At 40.2% G+C, this 26,271-nt stretch overlaps 1 long non-coding RNA gene across 1 annotated transcript; it reads left to right on the top strand.

Annotated features, from left to right (window-relative positions):
• The first annotated feature begins 1,460 nt into the window (after nt 1–1,460).
• On the top strand, nt 1,461–26,271 carry LOC117502493. Its single transcript, XR_004558315.1, has 3 exons — nt 1,461–1,583; nt 17,823–17,832; nt 26,257–26,271. It is a non-coding gene; the product is annotated as an uncharacterized LOC117502493 (long non-coding RNA).

Raw genomic sequence — 26,271 nt, 5'->3', positions numbered from 1 at the left:
TGGGCCATGCTACCAAAAAGGGTTACAATACAGAACACAACACAACAGCAATTGATGAGAGTCCATGCAGGTGTCCAGTCCACTATAGGTGGGGTTGGGGAGGGGTCTCATCGAGGCACTCAGTGGACCTATTCCTGCAACAGAGTCCGTTTCACATCGATTACAGAAATCATGTAATGCAGCACTTGGATCCAGCCACATCTCGGACACAGAAAAATTACACTTAAGGTATAATTTGTCAGCATTAAGCAATAGGAAAGCAGAAGAAATACTAAGGTGATCGCCAGCATCACTAAAAGACCCAGACTTTAGATATAGTTGAGACTGAGACCCACTGTTGTGAAAGTGTAGTGACATGGACCCACAACAGGGGGCGCAAAGGAACGGACAATAGAAGAAGTCAAATCTGAACACTTTACTGTTGTGAATGCCACAATTACACACAGCAGATTTCAGAATGAATACAAAGTCAATCAATCAAGGTGTCGTGTGGGCAGGCTCGACGATAGGAGACGTCCGTCTGGAGAAGAACCGGAACCACACGATTTCCTCCGCCACCGAACCAGGAGAATACTGGAGCCGCCAAGTCCCGAGTTCCCCCAGGTGGCCACCGTCTCTGCGTGTCGGATCTGGTACTGCTGGCGAAGAGCAAAAACAGTCAGCAAGTCAGGTGGGAAAACACCTCCACCTTAACACCAGAAAGCTGGCACGTGCAGTAGTAAGTGTACTTATCAAAGGTTTGGAGTGAAGACGTCAGTCCAAACCCAGCCTCCAGCTGCAAGCACTCACAAACCCTACTGCAAAAATAACACAAGCAAATACTGTCTGTGGTAGACAAAACAATGGCTGAGAACAAATTACCTCCTTGATAGGATGATATCTCGGCGACGTGGTGGAGGTGTCGTCCTGCTTTTATCAGGGGTGAGGCATAGATGATTGGTGACAGCTGTCATAGCCGATGAGTAACAGCTGTCACCTCGGCCGCTCTTGTGGGGCGGCAGCGCCCTCTCGTGCCTGAAGCCCGCACTTCAGGCAGGGCGCCCTCCGGTGGTGGGCCAGCAGTACCTCCTCTTCTGGCGGCCCACACAACACCCACGCTACCCCGCCTCGCGCTCTATGACTGCTGGGATAGGCTCCAGCCCCCCGCAACCCTTAATTGGACTAAGCAGTAGAAGATGAATAAATGAATGAGTGAATGAATTTAAAAGGGTAAGAAGCATAGTACCATATTATGCCAGTATGCTAGCCATACGAAAGTGAGAATAAATGCATCTTAAGTCTGGATTTGAAAGTCTCTACAGAATCTGACTGTTTTATTGATGCAGGGAGATCATTCCACAAGACAGGGGCATGATAAGAGAAAGCTCTGTGACCCACAGACTTTTTATTCACTCTAGGGACACGAAGTAGTCCTGCGCCCTGAGAACACATAGGTCTTGATTAGGTCAGCTAAGTAAGGAGGTGCTAGTTCATGAATAATATGGCAGGTTAATAGCAGAACCTTAAAATTTGATCTCACAGGGACAGGAAGCCATTGAAGAGATGCCAAAATGGGTGTAATGTGGTCAAACTTTCTGCTTCCTGTCAAGAGTCTAGCAGCAGCATTTTGAACCAGTTGGAGAGCCCTAATGCTGGACTGCAGTAAACCAGAAAATAAAATATTGCAGTAGTCCAAACTAGAAGCAACAAATGCATGAATCAGGGTCTCAGCATCATTCACAGACAGGATGTGATGAGATATTAGTGAGTTAATAGGGTTTTAAAAAAGGAATACTTGCACCATCTGTCATGCTTAGTTATCTTGTTATCGGGTAACATGTCATACGTATGTCATACACTCCAATGGATGTTGACCTTGTTTGACCTTTACTTTGGAGACCAAGCATTCAACACAGTGAAACTATTCAATTTATTAATCCTATTAGCTCAACCAATAATTTGCATCTTTTTTTATTTACCAAAACTGGAGCAACTTTATCTTTTGACCCCTGTACAAACTGAAATTGACCTTTGTCACCATTTTTGCTGTTTTTACCCCATAACCCCATAACATTTAGCCATAGATAGTCCAAACAATACCTTTTTGGAATCTTTATGATCAGACAAATAACATGGCATACCTTTATGACAGACCAATATGACTGGGACATTTTTAAATTTTGACTCCTGTGTAATTTTTCATTGACCTCTGTAGGTTATTAGAGGTTAGCTCCAGGATGCCATGACATCTTAAAGTTAGTTTAGAATATGTCTGTCAAAAATGGTGCTTTTATGACAAAATAAACAATAGGCTGGCTATGCCACCCCACTATAACTGCTCAGGGTGGAACAATACACTAGTTCCACAATTAGAAACATATCACAATACATAATTACAGAACTGTTCCCAGTAATTATAGAGAAAGTAATGTGTGGTGAATGTTTTAACTTTAATTAAATTATTCTGAAGTGTAAATTGTAATCCTTGATCTTATCTGTTTCCTATTTGTAACTTCTTGCAGAATAATAATAAATGATTTCATTTATTATTAGTCTGTAAGAAGTTACTATTTCTTCTGTGTAGTTGTTGACTTTTCATAATATCACAATACTTATTAAAAATGGAAATGATTATTCCAATTCATGATGCATTGTTACACCCTGAATACTGCAAAGAGATCCTATTCAAAAGATGGTTTTGGAAAGAAGAGGGTGGTGTCTGTATTTTCTACATACCAGCAGTAAATCAATATGGCCAAAGATGTGAGATACTGTGCTTATCATGCTTTTATCACATCCTTATCAAAGTATGAGCTGCTCCAGCCACATGGCTGATCAATGAACATTCCTCTTGCTACTGAAACAAAAACAAGGGCATCCTCGGCTCTATCTATTTTAATCTAAATGAGTCATCACATTGTCATCAACCATTATTTCATCAGTTACCAAAATCAAACCATTTTCTTCTAATCAACCTCACATCAGCTGCTCTAACTGTAACACACTAACACAACACTTGGTGAAATGAGCTGTTCTTAAAATATTTGGCTAAAAACATTTAATAAAATCAAAATTATAAAATATTTCGAGAGAGTGAATTCTTTCTTATCTGGAGATCAGATGTCACATGCATCAGATACTAGTGAGAGATTAACTATACACACAAAATATTGACAGAATACATAGTGAGTTTGGAAATTTTCCATGTTTAGTTTTGAAATCTTTCACAAGCTGCCCTGGCCCAGTGAGATTCTAATCTTGACTTCCTGTGTGGTATGGGATTATGCTCCCTCTGCTTTTAAATTGTGTTATTAACAATAGATTTATCCATTTATTTATCAATCCTTCAGAGTACTAAACATTAAGACTAAATAAATGTAAAAATGTCTAAATACATGTGTAAAAGTTAAAATAAATGTCTAAATAATTTCAATGTGTGTATTAAAGTACAAATACATATATAAATAATGTACTAAAGTATAAATACATGTCAAAATGTATAAATACATGTATTAAAATAAAAATAAATGTATAAATAAACAATATAAATACATTTATTCTCACATTATTTGTTTTTACAGATTTATGTATTTATCTATTTATTTAGCCTCAATTCATGTTTGCTCCACCATAATGTAAAACAAATGCAACATATTGTATGACTACATACACTGCATTATTAATTTGCAAATATATTTCAATAAATGAATATGTGCATAAATAAACACATAAATATTAAAATGCTAAATTGACTGTACTCGCACCAAAGAAGTTGCCATCCCACTCAGCAATGGCTGACAGCCGAACATGATGATGACTGAATTGAAACAAAAAGAGCCAATATCTTCCACCTCTGACCTTGATTTTGTTGAACAAAAGGAAAATTTATTTCACTCACTATTCTTGTTAATCAGTCAATTATTTCAAAGAAAGTACCATCATCCTGGAAATTAGCCACAGTAAAGCACATATTTAAATCTGGGGATAAGACATCAGTGGTCAATTACCAGCCAATCAGCATTCTTCCTGTGATCTCTAAAATAATTGAAAAATGGGTCTCAAAATGACTGATTGAACATCTGAATAGAGGACCTAATCTACTTCATCCGATGCAATTTGGCTTCCATCCCCATCACTCCAGTAGGTCAGCAAACTGTGTGTTTTTAGAAAGAAAGAAGTACACACTCAACAAAAATATAAACGCAACACTTTTGGTTTTGCTCCCATTTTGTATGAGATAAACTCAAAGATCTAAAACTTTTTCCACATACACAATATCACCATTTCCCTCAAATATTGTTCACAAACCAGTCTAAATCTGTGATAGTGAGCACTTCTCCTTTGCTGAGATAATCCATCCCACCTCACAGGTGTGCCATACCAAGATGCTGATTAGACACCATGATAAGTGCACAGGTGTGCCTTAGACTGCCCACAATAAAAGGCCACTCTGAAAGGTGCAGTTTTATCACACAGCACAATGCCACAGATGTCGCAATATTTGAGGGAGCGTGCAATTGGCATGCTGACAGCAAGAATGTCAACCAGAGCTGTTGCTCGTGTATTGAATGTTCATTTCTCTACCATAAGCCATCTCCAAAGGCGTTTCAGAGAATTTGGCAGTACATCCAACCAGCCTCACAACCGCAGGCCACGTGTAACTACACCAGCCCAGGACCTCCACATCCAGCATGTTCACCTCCAAGATCGTCTGAGACCAGCCACTCGGACAGCTGCTGAAACAATCGGTTTGCATAACCAAAGAATTTCTGCACAAACTGTCAGAAACCATCTCAGGGAAGCTCATCTGCATGCTCGTCATCCTCATCGGGGTCTCGACCTGACTCCAGTTCGTCGTCGTAACCGACTTGAGTGGGCAAATGCTCACATTCGCTGGCATTTGGCACGTTGGAGAGGTGTTCTCTTCACGGATGAATCCCGGTTCACACTGTCCAGGGCAGATGGCAGACAGTGTGTGTGGCGTCGTGTGGGTGAGCGGTTTTCTGATGTCAATGTTGTGGATCGAGTGGCCCATGGTGGCGGTGGGGTTATGGTATGGGCAGGCGTCTGTTATGGATGAAGAACACAGGTGCATTTTATTGATGGCATTTTGAATGCACAGAGATACCGTGACGAGATCCTGAGGCCCATTGTTGTGCCATACATCCAAGAACATCATCTCATGTTGCAGCAGGATAATACACGGCCCCATGTTGCAAGGATCTGTACACAAATCTTGGAAGCTGAAAATGTCCCAGTTCTTGCATGGCCGGCATACTCACCAGACATGTCACCCATTGAGCATGTTTGGGATGCTCTGGACCGGCGTATACGACAGCGTGTACCAGTTCCTGCCAATATCCAGCAACTTCGCACAGCCATTGAAGAGGTGTGGACCAACATTCCACAGGCCACAATTGACAACCTGATCAACTCTATGTGAAGGAGATGTGTTGCACTGCATGAGGCAAATGGTGGTCACACCAGATACTGACCGGTATCCCCCCCCCCCCCCCCCCCCAATAAAACAAAACTGCACCTTTTAGAGTGGCCTTTTATTGTGGACAGTCTAAGGCACACCTGTGCACTAATCATGGTGTCTAATCAGCATCTTGGTATGGCACACCTGTGAGGTGGGATGGATTATCTCAGCAAAGGAGAAGTGCTCACTATCACAGATTTAGACTGGTTTGTGAACAATATTTGAGGGAAATGGTGATATTGTGTATGTGGAAAAAGTTTTAGATCTTTGAGTTCATCTCATACAAAATGGGAGCAAAACCAAAAGTGTTGCGTTTATATTTTTGTTGAGTATATATGCTGGATTAAAAACTTGTATGTTGGTCCTGTGTTCCTAGACCTTAGAAAGGCATTCGACACAGTAGACCACCAAATACTTCTGAAAAACTTCCATATTTTAACTTCTCATCTGAAACAATACAATGCTTTGAATCTTATCTAACAAAAAGAGTACAATGTCTCACTGTAAATGGTTTTAAATCCCCTTTTCTTAACAACCCAGTCGGTGTCCCACAAGGATCAATCCTTGGACCTTTACTTTTCTCACTGTACATAAATGACTTCAATCAATCAATCAATCAATCAATCAACATTTATTTATAAAGCGCTTTACAGCACCGACTGGTGTCCAAAGTGCTTAACATTAAAAACACAAATTTACAAAAATAAAACACATATAAAATAAAATTTTAAAACAACACATAAAAAAGAACATAAAAATAACAGAACATGTCACCTCCCCACTAAGTGTTAAAAGCCAGTTTAAATAAATAAGTCTTTAACTTAGATTTAAAAAGTGCTACGTCAGGATTAGTACGTAACTCAAGAGGTAGCTCATTCCACAGTCTGGGGCCAGCTACCACGAAAGCATGATCACCCCAGCATTTATATCTTGACCTTGGAACATCTAAGTAAAGCTGGCCAGACGCCCTTAATGTCCTACTGTAGGTGCGCAAAGTTAAAATTTCAGACAAGTAGGGAGGTGCAAGGCCATAAATAGCTTTAAAAACAAATATTAAAATTTTAAAATCAATTCTAAAATGAACTGGAAGCCAGTGGAGTGAGTACAGGACAGGCGTAATATGCTCACGTCTAAAAGTGTTTGTTAAAAGACAAGCAGCAGCATTTTGCACCAATGTGAGACGTGCAAGAGACGACTGATTAATGCCCGAATAAAGTGCATTACAATAATCAAGTCTGGAGCTGATGAAAGCATGAATGGCTGTCTCAAGATCACGTCTACTGAGAAAGTGCTTTATTTTAGCCAAAAGGTGAAGTTGGAAAAAACTAGCTTTGACAACAGAATTTATCTGTTGATCGAACCTCAAACCAGCTGTCAAATATCACTCCCAAATTCTTGACAGCTGGTTTTACATAGTTAGCCAAAGCACTAAAATTTGGTGTTACCACATTTGGTATGCCAGAGCGCTCAAACACCATGATCTCAGTTTTACCATCATTCAGGTAAAGGCAATTTGAGACAGCCACTGCTTTACATCACAAATACAATTAAATAATGATGACAAAGCATCACTCCCATTAGTCCTCAGAGGCAGATAGATTTGCAGATCATCTGCATAACAATAAAATGACAGGTTGTGCTGGGTTATAATTGACCCCAATGGCAGAATGTACAAAGAAAATAGAATTGGCCCAAGGACAGAACCCTGCGGCACTCCACAAGACAGATGAACAGTTGATGAGGAGAGGTCCCCAATCATGACAGAAATGCTCCTTTCAGCCAAATATGATCTAAACCACTTAAGTGCAGTACCATGAATGCCAGTAAAATGTTCTAACAGGGAGACAAGTACTGTGTGATCCACAGTATCAAAGGCTGCTGTGAGGTCCAACAGAACCAGCACAGCGGGATTCCCTGCATCCACCGACAAAGTAATGTCATTATGAACTTTTAAAAACACTGACTCAGTGCTGTGCCGTGATCTAAACCCAGATTGGAATTTTTCAAGGATGAGATTGTCTTCTAAAAATGATTGTAACTGTAAAAAGACAACCTTTTCTAAAACCTTAGACAGAACTTAGACCTTAGACTTACCAAATGTGTGCAAAGATTTCAATGCAGAAATGTACGCGGATGATGTGGTCATTTTTACTCATGGAAACAATGTGAAAGACATCTCTTCACAATATACAACACTGGTTAAATGACACCTGCCTACAGTTAAATACAAAAAAAAAAAAAAACAGTATGCATGATGTTTAGCAAATGTCCCACTGATATTAGAAGGTCCACTGTGTTCTTTGACGGGGAGGAGTTGGAGCTGGTATCTCAATTTAAATATCTTGGAATTATCTTGGAGTCAAACTTGTCCTTCAAAAACACATTAAAAAAGTCAAAAACAGTCAATTTTAATTTACTAAATTTTAAACAAATATGTCCCTCTCTAACAATGAATGCAGCCAAAACGTATCTCTTTAGCATGGTTTTCTCACACACTGACTACTGTTTCACTAACAGGGCATTTGCAGGCACCTCGGTATTAAAATCCATAGAGTAGCTGTATAACAGAGCAGTTAAGATATATGACAGACAATCTAACTCTTATCATCACTGTAAGGTTCTGGAAAAGCATAAAATCTGAAGGTATTAAAATATGCCTGCTTCATATATAAATGTTTACATGACCAGCACCAACTCCTGTTAAAGAATTCATACACATAAAAAGACTCACAGGGTATGGTACAAGATCTGACACAAGAGGTGGCTGTGAGATTACTCATAGAAGGACCACCTTTGGTCAGAATGTGTTATCCATTAAAGGTGGGCAAGTTTGGAACAACCTCCCAGTCACAATCAGAGAGAGCACCACTTTCAGTACTTTCAAAGGACAATTTAAAGCTTTGTTACTGCAAATCAGATAAGCAACCTTATGTAGCCTGCAACACAATTCAACTGTGGAGGCACCATTCGAGTTTCTTTTTCAGTTATATGTACACAATACCCTTGTGTACTTTATCTTATTACATGGTTTAGTAGTCTTTACATAATAAACTTGTGTATGACACCCTGTGCAATATTTACACTTGCAAATGAGTGTACTGGGCAATGTGCAATACAACCTAGTACTGTAATGTGCAATTACAACCAGGCACTGAAGCACTTTTGCACTTAGCACTTGTCACTTTAATACAGTACTTTTGCACCTCAACACCCATCATGAAACTCTTTTGGTTCAGTACTTTTGCACCTCAACACCCATCATGAAACTCTTTTGGTTCCTCCACTTGTCGGCTACTTATTATCTATCAATTATTGTTGCTTTGAATTGTAAATATCTGTATGTGTATTTTGTTTTAATTGTTTTTCTGTCATGAATTGTTATGTTGTGTGGCCTTAGTTTGTTTTATGTTATTGGGACTACGGATGGAAATTAGCATTTATCATATAATCTTATAATGCGGCATATTTACATGTAACTGTGTCCATTAATATGCACTGTCCCATTTCAAATAAATAAACATATATAAAATACAATCTGTAAATAGTCACTACTTAAAGCTGGATGTCCTATGGTTTTTTTTGTTTTTTTTTACGATTTATGCCCTTGTGCTTGTTCAGGAGTGGGTTGTTAGACCGTACCCATGTGAAGCACCTTGAGGCAGTGTTGTTGTAATTTGGTGCTATATAAATGAATATTAATTTAATAATATAATTTTGCCAATTTGAGCTTTCTGTTATTCTGCAACTGCTTTGTGGAATGATATCCCTTCATCAATAAAACAGTCAGATTCTGTAGAGACTTTCAAGTCCAGACTTAAGACACACTTATTTTCCCTTTTGTATGGCTAGCATACTGGCATAGTCTGTTACTATGCTTTTTACCCTTTTAAATTAATTTTATTAAGGAACAGAGTGTGCCACAGCCTCAAATTTATCTAAAGTCTGGGTCTTTTAGTGAAGCTTAGGGCTCGTGGCCTGCAATCACCTTAGTATTTCTTCTGTTTTTCTTGCTGCTTAATGCTGACAAATTATACTGTATTTGTTGTCTTCCTGATGTCTTCTTTGTCTTTCGGCTGTTTCCCGTTAGGGGTGGCCACAGCAGATCAATCGTTTCCATTTCACCCTGTCCTCTGTATCTTCCTCTGTCACACCAACCGCCTGCATGTCCTCCCTCAGCACATCCATGAACCTCCTCTTCGGCATCCCTCTTCTCCTCCTGCCTGGTGGCTCCATCCTCAGCATCCTTCTCCCTATATACCCTGGGTCCCTCCTCTGCACATGTCCAAACCATCTCAATCTCGCCTCTCTGACTTTGTCTCTAAACCGTCCCACCTGAGTTGTCCCTCTGATATGTTCATTCCTAATCTTTTCCATTCTTATCACTCCTAAAGAGAATCTCAACATCTTCACCTCTGCCACCTCCAGCTCTGCCTCCTGTCTTTTTTTTAGTGCCACCGTCTCTAAACCGTACAACATAGCTGGTCTCACTACTGTCTTGTAAACTTTCCCCTTCACTCTTGCTGATATTCTTCGGTCACAAATCACTCCTGCCACCTTTCTCCACCCACTCCACCCTGCCTGCATTCTCTTCTTCACCTCTTTACCACACTCTCCATTACTTTGAACAGTTGACCCCAAATATTTAAACTCATCTACTTTCACCACTTCTACTCCTTGTAACTGCAGTATTCCACTGGGCTCCCTCCCATTCACACACATGTACTCAGTCTTGCTTCTACTGACTTTCATTCTCCTTCTCTCCAAAGCATATCTCCACCTCTCCAGACTAGACTCAACTTGCTCTCTGCTCTCACTACAGATCACAATGTCATCTGCAAACATCATAGTCCATGGGGACTCCTGTCTGATCTCATCTGTCAACCTGTCCATCACCACTGCAAAAAAGAAAGGACTCGGTGTAATCCCACCTCCACCTTGAATGAGTCTGTCATTCCGACTGCACATCAATCAATCAATCAATTTTTTTTATATAGCGCCAAATCACAACAAACAGTTGCCCCAAGGCGCTTTATATTGTAAGGCAAGGCCATACAATAATTACGGAAAAACCCCAACGGTCAAAACGACCCCCTGTGAGCAAGCACTTGGCTACAGTGGGAAGGAAAAACTCCCATTTAACAGGAAGAAACCTCCAGCAGAACCAGGCTCAGGGAGGGGCAGTCTTCTGCTGGGACTGATTGGGGCTGAGGGAGAGAACCAGGAAAAAGACATGCTGTGGAGGGGAGCAGAGATCAATCACTAATGATTAAATGCAGAGTGGTGCACCCCCCAGCAGTCTAAGTCTATAGCAGCATAACTAAGGGATGGTTCAGGGTCACCTGATCCAGCCCTAACTATAAGCTTTAGCAAAAAGGAAAGTTTTAAGCCTAATCTTAAAAGTAGAGAGGGTGTCTGTCTCCCTGATCTGAATTGGGAGCTGGTTCCACAGGAGAGGAGCCTGAAAGCTGAAGGCTCTGCCTCCCATTCTACTCTTACAAACCCTAGGAACTACAAGTAAGCCTGCAGTCTGAGAGCGAAGCGCTCTATTGGGGTGATATGGTACTACGAGGTCCCTAAGATAAGATGGGACCTGATTATTCAAAACCTTATAAGTAAGAAGAAGAATTTTAAATTCTATTCTAGAATTAACAGGAAGCCAATGAAGAGAGGCCAATATGGGTGAGATATGCTCTCTCCTTCTAGTCCCCGTCAGTACTCTAGCTGCAGCATTTTGAATTAACTGAAGGCTTTTTAGGGAACTTTTAGGACAACCTGATAATAATGAATTACAATAGTCCAGCCTAGAGGAAATAAATGCATGAATTAGTTTTTCAGCATCACTCTGAGACAAGACCTTTCTGATTTTAGAGATATTGCGTAAATGCAAAAAAGCAGTCCTACATATTTGTTTAATATGCGCTTTGAATGACATATCCTGATCAAAAATGACTCCAAGATTTCTCACAGTATTACTAGAGGTCAGGGTAATGCCATCCAGAGTAAGGATCTGGTTAGACACCATGTTTCTAAGATTTGTGGGGCCAAGTACAATAACTTCAGTTTTATCTGAGTTTAAAAGCAGGAAATTAGAGGTCATCCATGTCTTTATGTCTGTAAGACAATCCTGCAGTTTAGCTAATTGGTGTGTGTCCTCTGGCTTCATGGATAGATAAAGCTGGGTATCATCTGCGTAACAATGAAAATTTAAGCAATACCGTCTAATAATACTGCCTAAGGGAAGCATGTATAAAGTGAATAAAATTGGTCCTAGCACAGAACCTTGTGGAACTCCATAATTAACTTTAGTCTGTGAAGAAGATTCCCCATTTACATGAACAAATTGTAATCTATTAGACAAATATGATTCAAACCACCGCAGCGCAGTGCCTTTAATACCTATGGCATCTCACCGCTGTCACACTATTCTTGTACATGTCCTGCACTACCCTAACATACTTCTCTGCCACTCCAGACTTCCTCATACAATACCACAGCTCTTCTCTTGGCACCCTATCATAAGCTTTTTCTAAGTCCACAAACACACAATGTAACTCTTTCTGTTCTTCTCTGTACTTCTCCAACAGTATTCTCAGAGCAAACATTGCATCTGTAGTGCTCTTTCTTGGCATGAAACCATATTGCTGTTCACAGATCTTCACCTGTTTTCTAAGCCAAGCTTCTACTACTCTTTCCCATAACTTCATGCTGTGGCTGATCAGCTTTATGCCTCTGTAGTTACTGCAGCTCTGCACATCACCCTTGTTCTTGAAAATAGGAACCAGCACACTTCATCTCCACTCCTCAGGCATCCTCTCACTTTCCAAGATTTTATTAAACAATCTGGTTAGAAACTCTACTGCCATCTCTCCTAGACATTTCCATGCCTCCACTGGAATGTCATCTGGACCAACTGCCTTTCCACTCTTCATCCTCTTCTTTCTGCTGTCTTTCTGATTCTGTCTGATTCTGTTTTTTCTCTCTGTTTGAGATGCAGATCCATCCAGAGATGGGAGTGGTGTCTTCTTCTGCAACCCTCCCCTGCTGTGCACTGGAATGGACTCCGAAAATTTCCTGTATATTTGTTTGGTCAATTGTGTTGGTAGCATGGCCCAAGCAGAGGGTCACCCCCTTGAGTCTGGTCTGCTTGAGGTTTCTTCCTCAAATCATAAGAGGGAGTTTTTCCTTCCCACTGTTGCCTGTGTGACTGCTCTAGGTTTGGTAAGGTCAGACCTTACTTGTGTAAAGTGATGTTATGACCATGAGGTCATATGTTTTTTTTTTTTTTTGTGGCATATGAGTGTATTTACCCTCCCCACCTAGGTGTGTCATTGTTTATTCTGTGTGCTGTGAGTCTCTCTTGCTTTAGGTGAGCTTGTACAGATGGCACCGGCTGATTGGTCCAGCAGTGAAGGTCTCAGTTTATAGAGAAGGTTGAAACCACTGATCTCTATATATTACTGGATAGCTCATTGGCCCACACACTCGTACAATCCACTGAAGCAAACCGGTGGCCATCTTGCCACTCCCAATTTATGCAGACCGCACATAGACAGCTAATTAGAATATCAATGATTTCAATTAATAACTGATCTGATTTTCTCATTTACTTATTTTTGTTCTTCGGATATTGTAAGATTGATCCCTTCTAATTCATGCCTGTCATGATTAGCTATTTGATTTATTTTTTCTTTCTTTTATTACTTTGACACTTTCTTCCCTTCTATACTCACTTACTCATATATCACTGGGACAAATACTCAATTCTAAAAATTATCAGTCTTTAATCAAAGTTTATACAAGTGTTGTGGAATCATCAGCAAGCTTATATATATATATATATATATATATATATATATATATATATATATATATATATATATGCATGTGTGTGTGTGTTTATTGGTTCCATATCATCAACAAAAGTGGTTGGAAAAAGTGGATGGATAACAAAAGGCATGATGGATAACACAGAAATAGATTTTTTTAAATAGTTGCAATAAAAGAATAAAACACCATTAACTAGCTACAGGAGAGTTAGTTTTCCCTGCAGTGACATTTATTACACACAGCTCTATGAGCTTCAGCCTAATATTAGTAATAAAGCTCATAGCAACAACGCCTAAAGCTCCAAAACTATGCACAAGTAGATCTAATAAATGTATTAAAATAGTTCATCCAACACAAAATATAACATGTTAAGTTAATAAACCACTTATTATTATTATTATCTTTGCCTATATGATGGAATAAGGGATAGAACTCTTCAAATTATTGTTCATTACTTCCCATTTCAATCATACTCACGGATGAAATGTTTGTCCACAGCCTTTGATCAGGTGATTTGCACAGTTTATAGCTGCACATGAAGGTATTTTTTAACAAAATTACAAAGAATCAATTTATGTGCGCCTCATTAAAGATCAATAGAAAGGAGCGTTCAGGAGTGGGACATTGGAGTGGTAATATGGTGGCCGGTTTTCTTCAAAAATATTGGCCAATGAGCGATCCAGTAATATATACAGATCAGTGGGTTGAAACCAATCCCCAGGGCTCGATGTGTCAGAGGACACTTGTTTTTCTTTAGTTAATCCTTTTGTACTGTTGTGTGGGCCACCTGAAGAAGAGGTACTGCTGGCTCACCACCAGAGGGCGCCCTGCCTGTTGTCGGGTTTCAGGCACCAGAGGGCGCAGTTGTCGGAGGAGTCCACCAGGTGCATGGAGCTGACAGCTGTCACACATCATCATCATCATCATCACCATCTATAAAAGTCTGGGAGAGACATCACACTCTGCCGAGTTATCAGCTTACCCTACAGGTAAACTTTCTCAGCCGTTTTGTGCCGTTCGCACATTCATTGTTTCTAAAGCCTTTGCAGTTGTGACTTAAACTTGCAGCTTGTAGCCGAATTTGTGGAAGTTGGAGGAGTTGGCGTCTCCACTCCTCACTTCTGACTTACTGAGTATAACCGTTGACACTGCACATTCTCCATTTTTCCTCTGCTCTCTGGGAGTATCTGGATTTATTCCTTCAGGAGCATTTCTGTTTGTTGCTGACTGTTTGCTGGGTGTACACACACCCACCTTAACCTGTGTTTGTTCCTGCCAGCAGTACTGGATCTGACAGCTGGAAGCGGTGGCCACCTGGGGACACAGGACTTGGCAGCTCTGGCGTATTGCAGGTCTCCGTTGGCGGTGGAACATCGTGGGTCCCAGCTCTCGCTGGATAGGCGTCTCCTACCCTCGGGCCTGCCCACGCATCACTGTGTTTTGGGATTGACAGACTAAAAGCATATTTGGTTGTTTGTGCATATTTGCAGAATAAATTGTTATTTATTCAGACATCCTATTGGCCGTTCATTCACGCCCCCTGGCGTGGGTCCGTGTACTTCACTTTCCCAGCATGTACTCTTATTTTGTAACTATTTGATCTTGTAAAGCAGTCCAACATTTTCTGTAAGTAGGGGTGAGAAGCCACATTATTTTGATAGTTTTCTCCTGTTTTTGCTTAGGAGCTTAGGTAAGACCACTCTTGTTTGGTGTTTTATTTGAGCACCAGGAAAGAACAGAGTTTTTGGTTGTTTGTTTTATTTGCTATTTTTGGCTTTTTTCTCACCCTGAAGTTGTATTTAAGAATAATAAATTGGTGTATTTTGAACTGCAGCCTTCGAAGTATGGTCATCCTTGGGAGTGGGGAGTCATGTTTATGTTATGTCTTGGTTCACCCCAAGATCCAGTTATAACAAGTGACTTGAGGCAACTTTGTCAGGAAACAATTTAGAATTTCTGTCCCTGAAGGGGAGAATTTTAAGTGATCAGATGTCATGAGCTACATTTGGTAGCAATGTCAGGTCATGTGGGTGTCTCCTGATCAATTCAATTTATTAATTTCATTTATATAGGAAGCACCCAGCAACAGCCAACTGGAGTCAAGAAAAGCAGTGTGATGTCAGCTGGCTGCTTGCTCAAACATAATAAACCAAAATGGCAGAAAACACTCTAAAAACTCTGAAAGAGTTGTTTTTTTTTCTGTATAATTCTAATTTGTTTTTCATATATTTTGTAAAGGTTACTGAGAAATAAAGATTTCTAAATCTAAAAACAGTTTTTGAAACCAGATAACACCTCTGAAGTGATTTACAAGATATCTTACAGATATTAGCGTGCACATCCCAGGAACATGCCTCAAGCAAATGGGTCAGGTCACAGTTAATCTCAAAGCCTCACGCATATGCACAGATGCTTCCTCCTGTAGTTCGTTTGCATGATGGCATAAGAAGAGAAGAAAATATTCGCTATGGAATTCCCCCAGATAATTATGTTCTGTTCATTAAAATTAGCTGTAATTTTGCAAAATGTTACAAAAAGATACCTACACTGTAATGCTTGGATATTGGTAGAAACTAAATTTTGTCAGTTTTGTGAAATTTGAAAGGCTGCACAGCTTTACATATATATATAATACATATATCAATACATGGTCATTACCAAGTTAATAAAGAATAATTTCAAAGGCATGAGTAGTATATTTCATACTATATTGTCAAAGCAAATACCACAACATTGGCTTTAAAATGGCTGTCATAGTAACCACAAAAATCACTGCAAAAATAATCCAGAAAAAAAGGCATTTGAAGAAAAAATACTTGGTGTCAGCTCGGCAAAAACACACCAGATTAGAGCTGTCAAGAAGTATAATCGAGATAATATGAATGGTTGCTTTTTTTTTTTTAAAGAAAGGGTTATCAGTTTTCAGGGGATGCCCCCTCTGTGCGTGACATCATCATCATCATGGCCTGTCAGCAACTGTCTATGGTTGTGGCACAACATAAATTAACCTACATTTTTTAGAACTACACTTGCCAACAGGTATACATGGTGTCCAAGCCCTGTATGTGACAGCCTCCCATGCCCCCACCAGATCCATGTGACTCATAACAGTGCAGCTGCATGATGTGGGCTTGACCCATAGAGCCACATGAGCAATGGCACTGTTATACTAACTTTGCTGTCAAGAGGACTATGTCCATTTTCCAGTATATACACTGAATCCCAGTGCTCCCATCATACCCATGAAGTGCTGTGCATCCAGATAACTATAATGTAATGCAGTCTGTCAGTCTGTATTTATGAAAATTCAAACTATAAGTTACTGTCATTTCTTTGCAACCACGTTTGATCAAATTGCAACAAAACCGATCCAGATATTGTCTTTATGATACACATAAAGGTCAGAGGTGTTTGGGCAATGGATAGATTTGAATACTTTTTGAAATGTGCCAATCACAATATCAGTCACTTAAAGGTGCTTCTTCTGATTAAGGTTTAACTGGACCCATACCCTGTGCAAGGCCCACATTTGGTAGTGAAGTCATAGATCACCTGGGGGTTCTCCCTGATCCAAGCATGGGGTGCTGGAAAGGTCACTGCAACTTCCAGTAGAAGCAAATAAAGGCAGTGTGATGTCAGCTAGTTGCTCGGTTGAACAAAATAAACCAATATTCCAGAAGACACTCCAAAATGGGCTTATTTCTGTTTGTCACATCGTTTGTAAGAGTTAGCGAGAAATATTAAGTCCCTTCAGCTTCTCTCTTGTTTCACTCGTATGCAACTTCCTGACGCAACTCCACTTTCTGAATGGAGAAAGGGAAGGAGCGGCCTTGAGCCAGGAACCTTCCATAGCGGAAACAAGTACACTTAACAACTTGCCACCACCCCCGCAGCGAAAAGATAGTGAGAAATCAATGCTTCTAAATCTAAAAGCATTGTTTTTGAAACCAGATAAAACCTCTGAAGTGATTTTCAAGACATCTTATGGATGTTAGCATACACACCCTGGGAATGCACATCAAACGAGTGGATCAAGACACAAGTGATATTAAAACTTCACAGATGTGCACGTGCTTCCTACTGCAGTTAATGTGTATGATGGCATTAGAAGGAAAACAAAATATTCACTATGAAATTCTCCCCAGGTAAATATGTTCTTTTCATTAAAATGAGCTGTAATTTTGAAATGTTACAAAAATAGATCTACATTATAACACTTGCATTTTGGTAAAAACAAAGTTTTTTGACAGTTTTGTGAAATTTGAAAGGTCATAAAACTTTAGGTTTGTGTTACTGGAGGAAATTTTGCAGATAGTCACTGACTGACATTACACCTATAGTTGGCCCGCTCGCAAGGATTATTAGTAGAAACCTGAAGGCACTCAGATAACACGTAACTCTGCTAAGGCCACATGTGCTTGAATGCTTATACCCTGGTCACACTAAAGGCTGAATGAGGCTGAATGCTGGCCAAATGAAAATTCGACCCACATTCAGGAGGTGTCGAGGTGCATTCGTGGCCGTCGGACAGCAGTCTGAGTGCAGTCCAAACAGTCCTACACAGTTGTGCAGCTGCCCCAAATGTTTTGCTCATGTTCAAAACATTCGGGGTGCAATCGAAGTGGAGAAATATCAAATGGCAGTTGAAGTGACATCTAACCGCAGTCCAACTGCATTCTAAGCAATCAGACAGTGAAAACACCATTCGTGACATTCTGATCACGTTCTGAATGTGCCTGAATGCACCACAAGCGTACCTCGAGAGCTGCTGGAATATATTCTGCCGAACCACAATCATGCAGCTTGTATGTACATTCTTATTGTTCTTACTGCATTCTGGCAGCTGTCCAGGTACTCTTACAGTGTTCCACCTACATTTGTACTGCAATCGGAGGTCAATGCGCACAGCATGTGCACGGATCAGTCGGGGCAGGTCAGAGACAGTCTGGGTATTCGTATAGTTGTCCTCTGCAGTTCTTATTCGCTCCTATATGTAGCACAATTTTATTTTATTTTTTGACATTCTGCCCAATTCGGTTTGGCTCGTGCTCATTCATATTAAGTGTTACAGGGCCGTTAAGACTTATTCTGGATCCAAAATATGTTTCAAGTTCAAAATAAAATCCCTGATTTTGTACGACATTATCCATCCACTCACCATATTTCATCAACGTCTTCTTGACTTTTTGAGTTAAATGTTGCTATGTGCCAACACGTCTTCTAGATATCAGTTCCAGAATATATTGTGGACCACCTCCAAAAATGAGTCACTCATTTTCTGGAAAATAATCAATCTGCTCACTCAGTTTCACTGAAATTGTGTGTGGTTTTATTTTTTAGTTATACTACTAACAGACATTCAGTGCATTTCTTTTATCATCCAAATTATGCAATTTGAAGTAAGAACATCAAAATAAGATTAATGGAAATGTGTATTTAAAAAATAAATTAAAATAAATTGCAATAAAAGGTTTTATGACTGCATGAGATGCTTTTTTCAGGCCATTTGAAAAAGAACCGTTTGAAAAAAAATGGAATGGAAACACTTTTTTTCTATTATTACAGCTCACATGACAGTCTAAAATACATGACAGTATGAGTGAAGAGAGACAGACAAATTGGCAAATGTTACTGTATAAGAGGTGACATTACAACAATAGTGAATTTTTTAAAAAATTGAAATACCCTTCCATCACATTGCTACAGGAATTACAATTCTCATGCCTCTCTAGAATGACAGTTATAATGAGAGAACAAAACCCAGGAGGCACATGCCAAAGAATCTGTTGTTCTGGTCAAAATGTGTTTTTCTTAATTATACCGCAACTTCTCGGGTGAAAAATGTCAACTTGTAAAGTCCCTATCTTGACTGGTCTGTATCATTCCTAAAAATTTCAGCTTGATAGGTTGAATGGTGTGAGCCACTCCTACTTTTTGAATAAAAAAGCCAATAGCCCACACCCCCTTTCAACAATCATGATGTTCTAATGTATTTTAAGCAAGACCTGTCCCAAGGTTACCCATGTGAAATTTGGTACAACTCTGATTAGCCAATTTTGAGACTTTTTAGATTGATTGCACTCCCTAGTGTTCAGTTGAAACTACTTTATTCAGGCAGCCACTGTCCACCATTATGCATCAGACAGGTAAGCTTTGTCCAGACCAGTTATTGTTTGTTATGAAGATGACTCCAACCTCTGTCATGTGCTTTTAACAGGCAGCTAAAATTTTATTTCTCAGGTAGGTTAAGGCCAGCCTGCTCAGCGTGCTGCTCTTATGGGGTGACATCACTGCTATTTTGGCCTTGTAGGATAGCTCGCCGGACTACTTTCGCCTGACCCAACGCTGAATTTGCTGACGTGAGAAGATGCTGCTGGATGACTGTGAGTATTAACTAGCGATCATTTAGGCATAAAAACACACAAGATACACAAGTTCTTGTGCCAAATATACTCCTGATGTTTTTGTTACCCGTAAAAATGCACTGTCATCGCAGGTCTGGGAATTACATTTTGCACAGGAATTCATCAAGCACGTCGGCCGCAGGCGCGTGCTAACACAGAATACCCAGAAACTGGTTAGTTCTTCGGCCAAAACAAGAGCGTCCACTTTTAGCTTGTCATAAGCTAAACTAGTGCCGCTCGTGCGAGTATGGGTTAAGGCCCATCAAGCTGATTTTAGTAACTTAAGCTTCTGAGGTCACAATCATTTTCAGATCTCTCCAGAGTTGTACAATCAGATTCAGGTCTGGGCTCTGGCTGGGCCACATAATGACATTCACAGAGTTGTCCTGAAGCCACTCCTTTGATATCTTGGCTGTGTGCTTAGGGTCATTGTTCTGCAGAAAGATGAAACTTCGCACAAGTCTGAGGTCAAGAGTGTTCTGGAGCAGGTTTTCATCCAGGATGTCTCTGTACATTGCTGCATTCATCTTTCCCTCAATCCTGACTAGTCTCCCAGTTGCTGCTGCTGAAAAACATCCGCACAGCATGATGCTGCCATCACCGTGCTTCACTGTAGGGATGGTGCCTGGTTTCCACCAAACATGATACCTGGTCTTCACGCCAAAGAGTTCAATCTTTGTCTCATCAGACCAGAGAATTTTTGGTCTGAGAATCCTTCAGGTGCCTTTTGGCAAACTTCAGGCAGGATGCCCTCTGCTTTTTACTAAAGAGTGGCTTCTGTCTGGCCACTCTACCATACAGGGCTGATTGGTGGAATTCTGCAGAGATGGTTTTCCTTCTAGAAGGTTCTCCTTTCTCCACAGAGGAATGCTGGAGCTGTGACAGAGTGACCATTGGTTTCTTGGTCACATCCCTGACTAAGGCCCTTCTCCCATGATCACTCAGTTTAGACAGGCGGCCAGTTCTAGGAAGACTCCTGGTGGATCTGACATTCTTCCATATATGAATGATGGAGGCCACTGTGTTCACTGGGATCTTCAAAGCAGCAGAGATGTTTCCTGTACCCTTCCCCATCTTTGAACCTTGAGATAATCCTGTCTAGGAGGTCTACAGAAAATTCCTTGTAGTTCATGCCTGGTTTGTGCTCTGACACGCACTGTCAACTGCGGGACCTTATATGGAGACAGGTGTGTGCCTTTGCAAATCATGTCCAGTCAACTCTATTTACCTCACGTGAACTCCAATTGAGCTGTACAAACATCTCAAAGATCATCAGTGGAAACAGGAGCCACAGAGTTTAATTTTGAGCTTTGTGGCAAAGGCTATGAATACTTATGTACACATCATTTCTTAGCTTTTTTTATTTTTAATACATTTGCAAAAAGTTTAAAAATATTTTTTCACATTGTCATTATGGGGTATTGTGTGTAGAATCTTGAGGGAAACAATTTAATGCATTTTGGAGTAGTAACTCTGTAACATAACAAAATGTGGAAAAAAGTGAAGGGCTGTGAATACTTTCCAGATACACTCTATTTGCTTCTATATTGGCCGCTATAGTTGGATCTGTTTAATTTTTTTTTTACATCTGAGTTGGTTTTGTGCCCGTTCTGAAAATAGCACCTCTCCAGCTAGTATGGTCTAGGCTGCAGTTAACAGTTAGAGGGGGAAAAATAAAGAAGGGGAACATAATAATAATAATAATAATAATAATAACAAAAAACAGAACAAAAATAATAGGTTTCCCACCCTGCTGGGACTGAGAACAGTGTTGGTTTGCAATTGCTATCCCCAGCCCTGCCGGGCATGAACCCCTTATTACATGCATGTCCAACAATAGATGGGATTACATACTACATCATGTAACCAAGAAGGTGGTTTAGCACCTTCCCAAAGAGGAGTTCTCAGCAGCCTGGTAGAGTGCACAGTCCTGAACATTTGTTGATTTATAAATAGCATGTAATTTAATGTGATCACATCATTGTTGTCTTAAGGACAAGTCTGTGTGTGCGTGTGTGTGTGCGTTTGCGTATGTGTTCTTGGGGCTTGGAGGGTCGACCACTTACACAGACTTAACAGCACATCAACACATCTGTCAATCAAACAACAGGGGATCTGAAGGGTAGGCAGGAGACAGACATGCTGGCTAATCATTTTGTAATCAGGAGTCAAAGCAAAACAAAAAAATGTTTATCTGATCAGAGCAGGCTGCTGCCAGAGTTGACATGGATGTTTTTTTTTTTCCTGTGTCATTGTGTCAAGGCTAATGGACAGGGGGCTTAATTACTTTTGATGACAGTGCTAATTTTTCATTTATATGGATTTTTTATTATTATTATTATTTGTGTCTGGCATTGGGAAGCTATGCATTTTCCTTCCAGTATTTGAGCATCCACTGCAGGACCATTAGACCCTATAGCTCCACTGTGCAAAATAATATTGGCAATCTTGCATCCTTGTTTGTTGACACTATATCCAGATACTTCAGAGTAAATTAAGGTTTCTTTGTTCATTTTTTTGTGAGAACTTTTACTGGACAGTGGGTTATTATCAGTGATTATTATCAGCAAATCTCTACAATTGTGTTTACTAAGGTACACCTATATGGGATCTGAAATTTTCATCTTAGGTGCATGTCCACTGTGAGAGACATAATCTAAAAAAAAAAAAAAAAAAACATCCGGAAATCACAATGTATGATTTTTTAATAATTTATTTGTATGTTACTGCTGCAAATAAGTATTTGAACACCTGTGAAAATCAATGTTAATATTTGGTACAGTAGCCTTTGTTTGCAATTACAGAGGTCAAACATTTCCTGTAGTTTTTCACCAGGTTTGCACACACTGCAGGAGGGATTTTGGTCCACTCCTCCATACAGATCTTCTCCAAATCTTTCAGGTTTGGAGTTTCAGCTCCCTCCAAAGATTTTCTATTGAGTTCAGGTCTGGAGACTGGCCAGGCCAATCCAGGACCTTAAAATACTTCTTACGGAGCCCCTCCTTAGTTGCCCTGGCTGTGTGTTTGTGGTCATTGTCATGGTGGAAGACCCAGCCATGACCCATCTTCAATGCTCTTACTGAGGGAAGGAGGTTGTTTGCCAAAATCTCACAATACATGACCACATCCATCCTCCCTTCAATATGGTGCAGTCGTCCTGTCCCCTTTGCAGAAGAGCACCCCCAGAGTATGATGTTTCCACCCCCATGCTTCATGGTTGGGATGGTTTTCTTGGGGTTGTTCTCATCCTTTAAACATAGTAAGTGGAGTTGATTCCAAAAAGCTCTATTCTGGTCTCATCTGACCATATGATCTTCTCCCATGCCTCCTCTGGATCATCCAGATGGTTACTGGTGAACTTCAAATGGGCCTGGACATGTGCTGGCTTGAGCAGGGGGACCTTGCTGCCCTGCAGGATTTTAAACCATGACAGCATCATGTGTTACTAATGTAATCTTTGTGACTGTGGTCCCAGCTCTCTTCAGGTTGACCAGGTCCTCCTGTGTAGTTCTGTATATATATATATATATATATATATATATATATATATATATATATATACTCAACAAAAATATAAACGCAACACTTTTGGTTTTGCTCCCATTTTGTATGAGATGAACTCAAAGATCTAAAACTTTTTCCACATACACAATATCACCATTTCCCTCAAATATTGTTCACAAACCAGTTGAAATCTGTGATAGTGAGCACTTCTCCTTTGCTGAGATAATCCATCCCACCTCACAGGTGTGCCATACCAAGATGCTGATTAGACACCATGATTAGTGCACAGGTGTGCCTTAGACTGCCCACAATAAAAGGCCACTCTGAAAGGTGCAGTTTTGTTTTATTGGGGGGGATACCAGTCAGTATCTGGTGTGACCACCATTTGCCTCATGCAGTGCAACACATCTCCTTCGCATCATCCGTGAAGAGAACACCTCTCCAACGTGCCAAACGCCAGCGAATGTGAGCATTTGCCCACTCAAGTCGGTTACGACGACAAACTGGAGTCAGGTCGAGACCACGATGAGGACGACAAGCATGCAGATGAGCTTCCCTGAGACGGTTTCTGACAGTTTGTGCAGAAATTCTTTGGTTATGCAAACCGATTGTTTCAGCAGCTGTCCGAGTGGCTGGTCTCAGACGATCGTGGAGGTGAACATGCTGGATGTGGAGGTCCTGGGCTGGTGTGGTTACACGTGGTCTGCAGTTGTGAGGCTGGTTGGATGTACTGCCAAATTCTCTGAAACGACTTTGGAGACGGCTTATGGTAGAGACATGAACATTCAATACACGAGCAACATCACTGGTTGACATTCCTGCTGTCAGCATGCCAACTGCACGCTCCCTCAAATCTTGCGACATCTGTGGCATTGTGCTGTGTGATAAAACTGCACCTTTCAGAGTGGCCTTTTATTGTGGGCAGTCTAAGGCACACCTGTGCACTAATCATGGTGTCTAATCAGCATCTTGGTATGGCACACCTGTGAGGTGGGATGGATTTTCTCAGCAAAGGAGAAGTGCTCACTATCAGAGATTTAGACTGGTTTGTGAACAATATTTGAGAGAAATGGTGATATTGTGTATGTGGAAAAAGATTTAGATCTTTGAGTTCATCTCATACAAAATGGGAGCAAAACCAAAAGTGTTGCGTTTATATTTTTGTTGAGTGTATATATATATAGCCCTTTACAACACCGAAGGTGACCAAAGTGCTTCACAATAAAACAAAAACAATTTAAAATGTATAAGACAATTAAAAGAATACATAAATGCACCCAACTAAAAGAGGAAAATACATTCAGGTAAAGTGTCAATGTGCTACTGCGTGTTGAAAGCCAGTCTGAAAAGATGAGTTTTAAGCCCAGATTTAAAGAGGCCAAAGTCAGTGATAGTGCGCATGTCAGGGGGCAGTTTGTTCCAGAGTCTGGGCCCCGTGACTGAAAAAGCCCAATCACCCCAGTGTTTATATTTCACTCGAGTGACATCCAGCAGGAGCTGATCTGAGGACCTCAAGGCTCTGGTCGAGCTCCGAACCTTCAGGAGCTCGGACAAGTACAGAGGGGCAAGGCCACTGAGGGCTTTAAAAACAAAAAGCAAAATTTTAAGATCAACTCTAAAAGAAACTGGAAGCCAATGCAATGAAGAATGGACTGGGGTGATGTGCTGACATCTACGTACGTTTGTTAAAAAATGGGCAGCGGCGTTTTGTACCAGCTGGAGGCGATTCAGACAGGACCAAGGGACTCCAACATAAAGTGCGTTATAGTAGTCGATCCTTGAACTAATAAGCGCGTGAATTATTTTTTCAAGGTCTGAATGGTTTAAAAAAGGTTTTACCTTTGTTAAAAGACGTAATTGATAAAAGCTCGCTCTAACCACACTGGCAATCTGGTTTTCAAATCTTAAAGAACTGTCCAAAATGACACCAAGGTTTTTTACTGTAGATTTAAAATTAGAAGCCAGTAACCCAAAGTCTTCAAATGAGGTGTCGCCAAACAAAATGCAGTCAGTTTTTTCCTCATTTAGATGGAGGAAATTCTGGTTTACCCACCGTTTTATATCGGCTATGCAGTCCATGAGACGTTTAATGTTGTCCACTCGATTTGATGACACTGGCAAATAGATTTGCAGATCATCTGCGTAACAGTCAAATGAAAGTTTGTGTCTTGTTATTATGGACCCCAATGGTAACATGTAAAGAGAAAATAAAATGGGACCCACAATAGAGCCCTGGAGCACTCCACATGACAGAGGGGCAACAGAGGAGGACAGGTCACCGATCATAACAGAAAATTTCCTGTTTAATAAATATGATTCAAACCATTTCAATACTGTACCACAAATACCAACATTTTTAAGTCGGGATAAACGAACAGAATGATCAACAGTATCAAACGCTGCTGTTAGAGCAAGCAGCACCAAAGCAACAGGGCGTTTACCATCAACAGACAGGGCGACATCATTGTGCACTTTCAATGGTGCAGACTCTGTGCTGTGTCTTGATCTGAACCCTGATTGAAACTTTTCCAAAACAGAATTACAATCTACAAACCTTTGCAATTGTGTAAAAACAACTTTCTCAAGAACCTTTGAGATAAAAGACAAATTAGACACATTGTGTGTTTTTCTTCAGTACTAAGAGAATTCCTTGTTAGTGTTTTTGAAAATGGTGCAGCTTTAAGTATGAATGTAAACAAGTCTGTTTCTTTTCACTACAATGTATTTTTTTGTTCAACAAAAGAAGAGCTCGCACTTTAATTTCGGGGGGGGGGGGGGGGTAGGGGTTACTTTTGTTAGTTTTTGATCAAATAAAAGTAAAACTTGTTTTAAGTTGTCTGTTATTTGGACTTATTGCTTTCTTTAAAAAGTAGGTTAAAGTAGGTTAAAAAATCAGACAAAATTTATATATATATATATATATATATATATATATATATATATATATATATATATATATATATATATATACACAGTGAGGACAATAAGTATTTCAAGAACACCCTGCGATTTTGCAAGTTCTCCCACTTAGAAATCATAGGTGCATGTCCACTGTGAGAGACATCTAAAAGAAAT

This window comes from Thalassophryne amazonica, chromosome 2 (assembly GCF_902500255.1).
Source record: "Thalassophryne amazonica chromosome 2, fThaAma1.1, whole genome shotgun sequence".
NCBI classification, from domain to species: Eukaryota; Metazoa; Chordata; class Actinopteri; order Batrachoidiformes; family Batrachoididae; genus Thalassophryne; species Thalassophryne amazonica.
Note: the sequence above shows the minus strand (reverse complement) of the source record. Positions and strands in the feature narration are given on the sequence as shown.